General features: G+C 40.3%; 1 pseudogene; it reads right to left on the reverse strand.

Annotated features, from left to right (window-relative positions):
* Window positions 1–4,459: 4,459 nt before the first annotated feature.
* On the reverse strand, window positions 4,460–5,295 carry LOC102267245 (proheparin-binding EGF-like growth factor pseudogene; annotated as a pseudogene).
* Window positions 5,296–11,233: the final 5,938 nt, after the last annotated feature.

Raw genomic sequence — 11,233 nt, forward strand, 5'->3', positions numbered from 1 at the left:
ATACCAAGGGAACATTTCATGCAAAGACGGGCTCGATAAAGGACAGAAATGGTATGGACTTAACAGAAGCAGAAGATATTAAGAAGAGATGGCAAGAATACACAGAAGAACTGTACAAAAAAGATCTTCATGACCCAGATAATCACGATGGTGTGATCACTGACCTAGAGCCAGACATCCTGGAATGTGAAGTCAAGTGGGCCTTAGAAAGCATCACTACGAACAAAGCTAGTGGAGGTGATGGAATTCCAGTGGAGCTATTTCAAATCCTGAAAGATGATGCTGTGAAAGTGCTGCACTTAATATGTCAGCAAATTTGGAAAACTCAGCAGTGGCCACAGGACTGGAAAGGGTCAGTTTTCATTCCAATCCCAAAGAAAGGCAATGCCAAAGAATACTCAAACTACCACACAATTGCACTTATCTCACACGCTAGTAAAGTAATGCTCAAAATTCTCCAAGCCAGGCTTCAGCAATATGTGAACTGTGAACTTCCTGATGTTCAAGCTGGTTTTAGAAAAGGCAGAGGAACCAGACATCAAATTGCCAACATCCGCTGGATCATGGAAAAGCAAGAGAGTTCCAGAAAAACATCTATTTCTGCTTTATTGACTATGCCAAAGCCTTTGACTGTGTGGATCACAATAAACTGTGGGAAATTCTGAAGGAGATGCAAGTACCAGACCACCTGACCTGCCTCTTGAGAAACCTATATGCAGGTCAGGAAGCAACAGTTAGAACTGGACATGGAATAATAGACTGGTTCCAAATAGGAAAAGGAGTACGTCAAGGCTGTATATTGTCACCCTGCTTATTTAACTTATATGCAGAGTACATCATGAGAAACGCTGGACTGGAAGAAGCACAAGCTGGAATCAAGATTGCCAGGAGAAATATCAATAACCTCAGCTATGCAGATGACACCACCCTTATGGCAGAAAGTGAAGAGGAACTCAAAAGCCTCTTGATGAAAGTGAAAGTGGAGAGTGAAAAAGTTGGCTTAAAGCTCAACATTCAGAAAACAAAGATCATGGCATCCGGTCCCATCACTTCATGGGAAATAGATGGGGAAACAGTGGAAACAGTGTCAGACTTTATTTTTGGGGGGCTCCAAAATCACTGCAGATGGTGACTGCAGCCATGAAATTAAAAGACGCTTACTCCTTGGAAGGAAAGTTATGACCAACCTAGATAGCATATTGAAAAGCAGAGATATTACATTGCCAACAAAGGTCCATCTAGTCAAGGCTATGGTTTTTCCTATGGTCATGTATAGATGTGAGAGTTGGACTGTGAAGAAGGCTGAGCACTGAAGAATTGATGCTTTTGAACTGTGGTGCTGGAGAAGACTCTTGAGAGTCCCTTGGACTGCAAGGAGATCCAACCAGTCCATTCTGAAGGAGATCAGCCCTGGGATTTCTTTGGAAGGAATGATGCTGAAGCTGAAACTCCAGTACTTTGGCCAACTCATGCGAAGAGTTGACTCATTGGAAAAGACTCTGATGCTGGGAAGGATTGGGGGCAGGAGGAGAAGGGGATGACAGAGGATGAAATGGCTGGATGGCATCACTGACTCGATGGACGTGAGTCTCAGTGAACTCCGGGAGTTGGTGATGGACAGGGAGGCCTGGCGTGGTGCAATTCATGGGGTCGCAAAGAGTCGGACACAACTGAGCGACTGAACTGAACTGAACTGTAGGTTATGAGGAAATAAATCTATCTTCTTGAATCAAAAATATTTTTGAAACAAATCTTAATAAAAATATTTCCAAATCCCTCCTCCCTTTGTATTATTTTACAGATGAGAAAATCTGGGATCAGAGGCTGTTGAAATTACACAAACTTTTGGGAAAAGCTGGATTCAGCAGTGTATTTTGGATTCCCTGTATTACTGAACATAAGTTCTTGTGCCCAATGCACAGTAAGGTCAAACAAACCAAAATATCAAAGTTTGGAGCAGAGAAAGTTTTATTACAAAGCTATACACAGAGATACCTGGCTCATGGGCTAAAGGTTCCTAACTCCCCAAAGGTTTTCAGCAAAGCCCTTTTAAAGGCAAGGAGAGGGACTGGACATAAGTGCTTTGTTGCTGCAAACTTCTTGGGTGTCAGATTCCTTTGTTCTTGCAACTGTCCACAAAGGTCGGCTCATGTCCACATGTGTCTCATAAACCTCCAACAAGACAAAAGCTATTCTCTGTTCTGCAACTTTTTATCTCTCTATGAATGGGCTCTTAAAGGTCAGAGCCCTGGGAATATGTTGTCCTGTATATTTCAGGCTACAGGCAACATTCTTTTATAAAAGATGCAGAGTCAGAATGACTAAGCACAGGCAACAGAGCACAAAGTTTAAAGTAAAAGGAAGAGATCTAATATGGAGTCAGATTTCTTTTTCCTTATTATACATGCAGGGGTTTAGTAGAAGGCTGTGTATTTTACCCATAGGTTTCAGGAGCAGAATGTGAATCAAGAATTCCTCTGGGAAAATGCCAGAAAAATAGCTGTCACTACTAATCTGGAACCCATTTCAATAAGTGAATCTTATACAGATAAAGGTATGACAATAGATTGGTGAGATTTTTTTCTTCAAAGTCTTTAAAGGTTATCCATTCAGTAGAGAGTGATTTTCAAAGTCGTCACTCCTGAAGCTTTTGCTCTCCATCCTGTTATCTTGATATGGTCAAAAATATGTTTGTTTCTCCCACTGGCTGAGGCTTAAGCCCGCAAATCTATGCATCAACAAGGACATAGCAAATGCCCGTTATGTGCTAGTCCTGTGTAGGGGCAGTGGATCCCACAAGAAGTTAAAGTCTGATCTCGGGTGGTCTCGGCCTGCAGCAGCTTGAAGCAGGGTTTTGGTTCCTGGCCAGAGATTGAGTTTGGACCACAATGGTAAGAATACTGAATCCTAGCTACTATACCAGTGGTCAATGACAAGGCCCTGGCCCTTTGGCTTTACAGAAAGAATTCCCACAAAAACGGAAAGTAGTGAAACAAGTGAAGTGTTTATTAGAAGTAAAAAAGTACAGTACATGTGGATGGACACATGGGCAGACTCAGAGAGTCGTGCCCTCTTGTCAGTTTAAATCACTTATATGGAGCCTTTCTTTCAGGTTTTCTTTGGCCAATCATTTTGACTGCCTGGTTCTGAATCTGTTTTTGGTATATCTCTGGATCCCCCCATGTGTGTGCGTGCATTTCTCAACCAAGATGGATTCCAGCATAGAGATCTATGGGTAGATTAACATTATTCCCCTTTTGACCTCCAAGGAACTTGACTTAAAGAATGAGAAACATGTGGTATTTATATTTTATCTGGGCAGGACCTAGCCTCCTTTATTATCTTGCTCTGTCCACAAGGGATGAACTCCAGCTGCTCAGTCTGGGGCCAATTTATCTCCTGTCTCAAGGCCATCTTCTGAAAGCTCAGATTCAAGTGGACAACACTGGCTATTCACAGTTAAATTAATCAATATCTAGACAATAACTGACTAACATTAAGCTACAAGGAAAATCAAAGGGTGTCATGGTACAGAATGAGAGAAAGGTCTGAGTTTCCACAAGGTAGTCATGACAAAGACATTTTGATGAAGAGGAATTTAAGCACAGGACTGATAATAGAGGCAAACCATAGTGAGATCTGATGGGAAAAAAATATTCCATATAGAGAAAAAGCAAAGAAGTGGCTGTGTTTTGAGACTTGAAAAGATGTTAAACCTAGATATTTTAAAGGTGAAAAAGTAGCTGCTGATGTGGAGGAGAATGAGCCAGATTATACAGGCACATATAATTCATGACTAACAGCATAGTTTTTATCCTAAGAACAGTGAACATAAGCAGAAAACTGACATAAGTTGTTGTTGGTTTTGTTGTTATTTTAATCCTTCTGGCTGTGATGGCAAATAAATCATGGGGCACCCAAAAAATGATGAAACCAATCTGTAGGCTATTGAGAAGTTTGGGTAAAACATGAAGGTGATATTGATAGAATAGGAGTTCTCAAGATTGAGAAAAATAGATGGAATTGAGGTACATTTTTGAGAGCGAATTGACAGGACTTGCTAATGATTTTTTTTTAGAATAAAATAAATATATAATTTAAGAGGCATTTTGCAAACAAACAAACAAAAACAGTTGTTATTTTTCCATCTGGGTAGAAGTCCCAAAATTCAGAGTTCTCAGGTCTATGGTATTTCACAGTTAACCCATCAAATCCAGCGCTGGAGGGTCCAAATGGCAGATCCCTTGGTGGTGACTTGAGTACATGGCTTCTCGATCTTTGTTACTTTCTTCCAGTCCCCAAATCTTTCTTTCTTCCTCTCCTTCTGTTTTTTTTTTTTTTTTTTTCAGTCAAAGATCCTGGAGCATATGGAATTTAACTGGCGTTTTTAATCCAGAAGAGAAGTGTTCAAGCAAACGTATGGGGGTAAGTAGGGCTTGGTGCAGGAGAATCAGGACACGAAGGTCCCTCACTTTTGCTTTGTTCTGACCCAGATCCCACTGGACATATTCTGTTTGGCACTTGAAAGCTCTGGTATTTTGGCAAAGCAATTATGGGAGGCCCAATCTAGATGGCAACTGGGGATGAAGGAATCTTCATGGCTAGTTGTGAAGTCCTTCCCCTCTGGAGAATCTGTGATCAACTTGTATCTTCTCAGAGGTAGCAGTCCCCAGTTGATTCCTTGAGCACAGGTTCCTCTCAGTGGGACGTAGTCACACCCAACTTCACTTTCTCTTCATTTTCCACGTCATAACCTCCTCTCCTGTGGTACCAAAACATGAGAAGCCCCATGATGACCAGCAGACAGACGGATGACAGCACCAGAGCCACCACAACCAGGATGGTTGTGTGATCGCACGTATGTATATAAGCGATTTTTCACTGGGAGGCTCAGCCCATGGCACCTCTCTCCATAATAACCTGGGTAGCAGATGCAGGTTGGAACCCGGAGCTCCTTCACGTATTTGAATTCTCCGTGGATGCAGAAGTCCTTGTATCTCCGAAGACATGGGTTTCTCTTCTTCCCTCCTCCTTGCTGGGTGTGGCCAGAGCTTGTGGCTTGGAGGAGAAAGCAGCTCTGAAAAGGTCCAGGTTTGCCTCTTCCAAGTCCAGGACTTCCCAGCCTTGGCCACCTCCCACGGGCAGCAGCTGGTCCGTAGATTGAGTAGGGGAGTCCAGATTGCTGGCTCCAGCAGCCAGGACTCTCCAAAGCCGCTCCAGGCTCTCGCCAGTCACCAACGCCGAAAGCACTGCAGCAAGAAAGAGCTTCAGCACCACCGACGGCAGCAGCTTCATGGTCCCGGACTCGGCGGAGGAGGCGAGGCAGCAATCACTTGGCAGGACGGCGGCCACCGGACGCTGGCACGGGAGCCGGGCAGGAGAAGCTCTGGAGATCCCGGCGGGCACGGTCGGCTGTCGGCCTCTGGGTGCAAGTCTGCCTGGTATTTGCGCGGAGCTCGCGGCCGCTGGGCGTCTCTCTATTCACTCCGTCAGTCCGACCGCCAGAGCCCTAGTGCCTCAAGCAAGAGAGCCAGCTGCAGTCGACTTGCAGTTTTCTGGCTTCAGTAACTGAATCAATGGTAGTACCATTTACAAAGATGGAAAAAAACTGAGGCGAGCCAGGCTAGAGGAGGAAGCTAAGGGCAATGTTTAGGCCATAGTAACCTTGAAATGCTTATGAGACATCCAAGTAGAAATGCCAAATGGACAATTGAATGTTGGAGTCTCAGGTTTATAGGAAACATGTGGCCTAAAGGTAGAAAGTTGAACACTCTCAGTCTATAGTTAGGCTTAAGCTCTGGGAGAGAATGCACATTTATCTTTCCCAAACCAAGCCATACACAGTACTTTCCATTTGCCTTCAAATTTGAATCACTGATCTCTCAAATCTAGCTGCTTTACTTTCTAGATTTCCTTCCTCTATAAAGTTGTATCTTCTAAAAGTTTTTGAGCTCCCAAATGAAGCACTGCAAAGACTAACACAGTTTTGTTAAGAGAACACACTGGTCATAGCAAACACATACTTCCAACAGTAAAACAGATGACTGTAAACATGGAAATCCCCAGATGGCCAATACCGAAATCAGATTGATTATATTCTTTGCAGCTGAAGATGGAGAAGTTCTATACAGTCGGCAAAAAACAAGACCTGGAACTGACTGTGGCTCTGATCATCAGCTCATTGTTGCAAGATTCAGGCTTAAATTGGAGAAAGTAGGAAAAACCACTTGGCCATTCAGGTATGACCTAAATTAATTCCCTTATGATTATACGGTGGGGGTAGTGAGTAGAATCAAGAGATTAGATCTGGTAGACAGAATGCCTGAAGAACTATGGACAGAGGTTCATAACATTTTACAAGAGGCAGTGGCCAAAACCATCCCAAGAAAAATAAATGCAAAAAGGCAAATGGTTGTTTGAGGAGGCCTCACAAACAGTTAAGGGAAGAAGACAAGCAAAAGGCAAAGGAGAAAGGGAAAGATATACACAACTGAAGGCAGAGTTCCACAGAATAGCAAGGAGAGATTTTTTTAAAGGGCTTCTATGTGAACAATGCAAAGACATAGAGGAAAATGATAGAATGGGAAAGACTAGCGATCTCTTCAAGAAAATTGGTGATACTGAGGGAACATTTTATGCAAGGATGATTAATAAAGGACAGACATGGCAAAGACATAAAAGAAACTAAAAAGATGGAAGAGGTGGCAAGAATACACAGAACTATACAAAAAAAGTCTTAATGACCCAGATAAGCATGATGGTATGATCATTCACCTAGAACCAGACATAATGGAATGTGAAGACAAGTGGGCTTTAGGAAGCATTGCTATAAACAAAGCTAGTGATGGTGATGAAATTCCAGCTGAGCTGTTTAAAATCCTAAAAGCTGATGCTGTTAAAGTGCTGCACTCAATATGTCAACAAATTTAGAAAACTCAACAATGGCCACAAAGGTCATTCCAAAACCAAACAAGAGTAATGACAAAGAAGATTCAAACTATGGTATATATGAGCTCATTTCACATGCTAGCAAGGTAATTCTCAAAATTCTTAAAGCTAGGCTTCAGCAGTACATGAACCAAGAACTTCTAGATATTCAATCTGGATATAGAAAAGGCAGAGGTACCAAAGATCTAATTGCCAACATCCACTGGATCATAGAGAAAGCAAGGGAATTCCAGAAATTTTTCTGTTTCATTGACTACGCTAAAGTCTTTGACTGTGTGGGTCACAAAAATCTGTGGAAAATTCTGAAAGAGATGGGAATACTAGACTACCTAACCTGCTCTTGAGAAACCTCTATACAGGTCAAAAAGCAATAGTCAGAACTGGATACAGAACAATGGACTGGTTCAAAATTGAGAAAGGAATTCATCAAGGCTGTATATCGTCACTCTGCTTATTTAATTTATATGCAGAGTCCGTCATGCCAAATGCTGGGCTGGATGAATCACAAGCTGAAATCAAGATTTCTGGGAGAAATATCAACAACCTCAGATATGCAGATGATACCACTCTAAAGACAGAAAGTGAAAACGAACTAGAGCATCTCTTGATCTGGGTGAAAGAGAATGAAAAAGCTGGCTTAAAGCTCTACACTCAAAAAACGGAGATCCTGGCATCCAGTTCCATCACTTCATGGCAAATACATGGGGAAAAAAGTGGAAACAGTGATAGCTTTTATTTTCTTGGGCTCCAAAATCCCTGTGGATGGTGACTTCAGCCATGAAATTAAAAGACAGTTGCTCCTTGGAAGGAAAGCTAGTCAGTATAGCTTTGTCAGTAACGCTGACAAAACTAGTCAGTAAATTAAAAAGCAGAGCCATCACTTTTCCAACAAAGGTCAGTATAGCAAAGTCGTATACGGATGTCAGAGTTGGACCATAAAGAAGGTTGAATGCCTAAGAAATGAAGATTTTGAACTGTGGTGCTTGAGAAGACTTTTAAGAGTCCTTTGGACAGCAAGGAGATGAGTCAATACTAAAGGAAATCAAACCTGAATATTCATTGGAAGGACTGACGCTGAAGCTGAACCTCCAGTCCTTTGGCCACCTGATGCAAAGAGCTAACTCACTGGAAAAGACCCTGGTGCTGGGAAAGATTAAGGGACAGGGGAGAATGGGGCTTCAGAAGATGAGATGTTTGGATGGCTTCATCAACACAATGAACATAAGTCTGAGCAAACTCTGGGAGATAGTGAAGGACAGGGAAGTCTGGTGTGCTTTAGTCCACGTGGTTGCCAAGAGTTGAACGCAAATGACTGACCAACAGTAACAAAATTTCCACTTGTCCCTTCAAGCTGACCAGAAAACAGCCACTTGGGCCCTTCTCTTTCAGGTGATTTTAACTACACAGTAGGAAAAAAAACCCACTGCAAACCACAACAAAAACCCCTGAGGTTGGTTTTCAGTGAAAGCTGAAAGTTTTTTTTTTTTTTCTTACTACAAGTGAAGTTACTCTTGGGACTATTTGCTCCTGATTTCTTTCTTGATCTTAGAAAGTTCCATTTATCCTTCATCTGTAGTTTTGTAATAGGGAAGAAGAAACGTGATTCCATGTTGGATCTGTTTCTTTTACTTTAACCTTTGTGCTCTGTTGCCTGGACATGTTGACTCTGTACTTTTGTAAAAGAATTTTGCCTATAGCCTGAAATACACAAAAGAGCCTATTTTCAAAGTTCTGACCTTTAAAGTATAACATTCTTCCATTCAGATAGAGATAAAAATTTGTAGCATAGAAAATAATATTTATCTAATTAAAGGTTTTCAAGAATATCATGACCTCATCTATGCAGACAGATGCAAGTTTCTGACACCAAGAAGTCTGCAACAACTAACCACATCCCCCTCCCCCTTAAACACAAAAGAAGCCAATTCTAACTCAGGTAAGATAGTTTTCTAGGACATGAATCTGCCATTTTGTTGGTCTGCTGGCTTTCTGAATAAAGTCATTATTCTTGTCCCAACAACTTGTCTCCCAGTGATCAGAACAAGTTTGGATTTAGTGAGCAGAACGAGTTTGAACTCAGTAACAGTTCTATTATTCCTGTGCGTGTTCTAAGTTTTTTCATGGTAAAATTCATGTTGACTCAGAATTCCAGATGTTGAGGTCTGAAGAAGTCCTCAAAAACTAGTTCAACCTGCTCATGTTACATATGAGAAAACAAACATATAAAAAGTATAAGTGACCGACAAACACTGTGGCTCTAATATGGACTTTATATTATTTATATTCTCTAATTTACAGAGAATAAATTGCTCATTGCTGAATAGATTGTTCTTTCTCTGCCCTAGACTACACAAATGCAGCTGACTCATTTCACCTTGTAAGTTCCTGGACAACAAAAGGCTTCAATTTCATTTCTAATTACACTTTTTAAAGCTACAGAGAGCTGCCTGCAAGTTCACTCTACTATAGGCCCCAGAATTGTTTCTCATTAAAGCTGGCCTCTTCTGCAAGTCAGACATTCACAGAGATTCCACAGGAAGAGAGCCTCTAAGACACAGCTTTATCTCACTATCTTATTAGGGTATATCATGACTCCAGTAGGAAATGCATAAAGTAACTTACATAATAAGTTTTACAATTTTATGCTCTGCATTTTGGGGATCTACAATATTTTATTCCATATTCATTTTGTTCTTTTTAATGATTGATTCCAAACATTCTCAGCTAAGAAGTTTTGAAAATGCAGAAAAGTACAAAGCAAGCAAAATTATCTATACCCTTACAAAACTTAGGTAATTACTTCATATTTTGTACTTCTTTCCAGATCCTCTTCCATGCATATAGGTTTGTACATGGGTTTTTCTTGTGTGTGTAGCTATGTAGATAATATTTTCATGTATGTTTACATTTTTCCATATGTACATATAAACATTATATACATAAAATATTTATATTATTTGTGTTCTCTAATTTTTTAATAAGGGATGTAACCCCTAGCAAAATACATAGCACATTATAAGCTCCCTGTAAATTCTGATTCTCTTATTATTTTAATCAAATATACGAAGTGTTGAAGCAAAAGTAAGGAATGTTCTTTGGACAGGGCTGTGGGATGCGCTCACAGAGCAAAAGTTGAGACCAGAAGATTTAATGACTCTCCCAATTTAGGGCTAGAACGATAAGTGGATGAGCAAAATGACTAGTATTTGTATCACTGAAAAGCCTGAACCCAGACTGGGAATGACAACAAAATCAACTAAGATCACACCCCTGCTTTGAGAATGAGCTGTAGCACAGAGCATGCTTGCCTCAAGAGGGAAGGGAAACCCATCTCAGTTTTAAATTTCATTCTCAAGGCTTTAAAATATAGAAAAATTGACTTTTCTCATAACTACCATCATCTTTCAAATACCCATACTACTCTGAGCCCTATTTGCCTAAGTTTTGCTTTCTAGAAATGATAGATGTTATTCTAGAGATGTAAGGGGAAGAGAGAACATCAGCATGCAAATGATGGGAATTCTAAGGTCAAGGATACCCAAATTCCTGGAAACACTCTACTGTTTAAACACTTTACTATGTAAAAGCTTTGGACATGAGTCTTTATTTCCCCTTCCCTGTAATGTATTATATATGCATTAATTTACACAAAATACTACAATTAGATTATTTTTGGCATCCAACAGCTAGCTGTAAGTCACTTCAAGTGAGGGAGATCGATTCCTTGATACCTCAATACACTTTTCATCTTATCTACTGGCATTATTATAATTAACAAAAAAAAAAAACCCTACATCTTCTTTTCCTGTCATTATTTCATGGCCTCCCTCATCTGTTCATTAATTCTTAAAACTAAAAGCTTGCCGTTGACATTGAGGCCATGTCTGCCTTAGTTGTGCAGCAGATGCTTTCTGCACACTGACATATTTGCCATCTTCACATTGCTTTTGCTTCCATATGTATTTTACTTCTCTTGAACAAAAAGTAGGTAATGGTCTTAATAACTAATTAGCATGCAATAATCCAATGATATTTGTTAAAGAAAAAGTAAAATATAACAAGATTAAAGGTTAAATATTATCTCATAAAATATTATGAAAAATAACATAAAAACTTAGAGATAGGCAGTGTTATTTAAAATCTCCTCTTTAGTGTCAAACATTTGAAAGTGCATAACTTCCCTAACAACCATTTATTTGATCAAGACTCTGAGGTCTTAACTGACCTCAAGCACAATACATTAATGGAAATACACTCTCCCGAGACAAAAGGGAAAAAATGCCCC

Source organism: Bos mutus, chromosome 13 (genome assembly GCF_027580195.1).
Source record: "Bos mutus isolate GX-2022 chromosome 13, NWIPB_WYAK_1.1, whole genome shotgun sequence".
NCBI lineage: Eukaryota > Metazoa > Chordata > Mammalia > Artiodactyla > Bovidae > Bos > Bos mutus.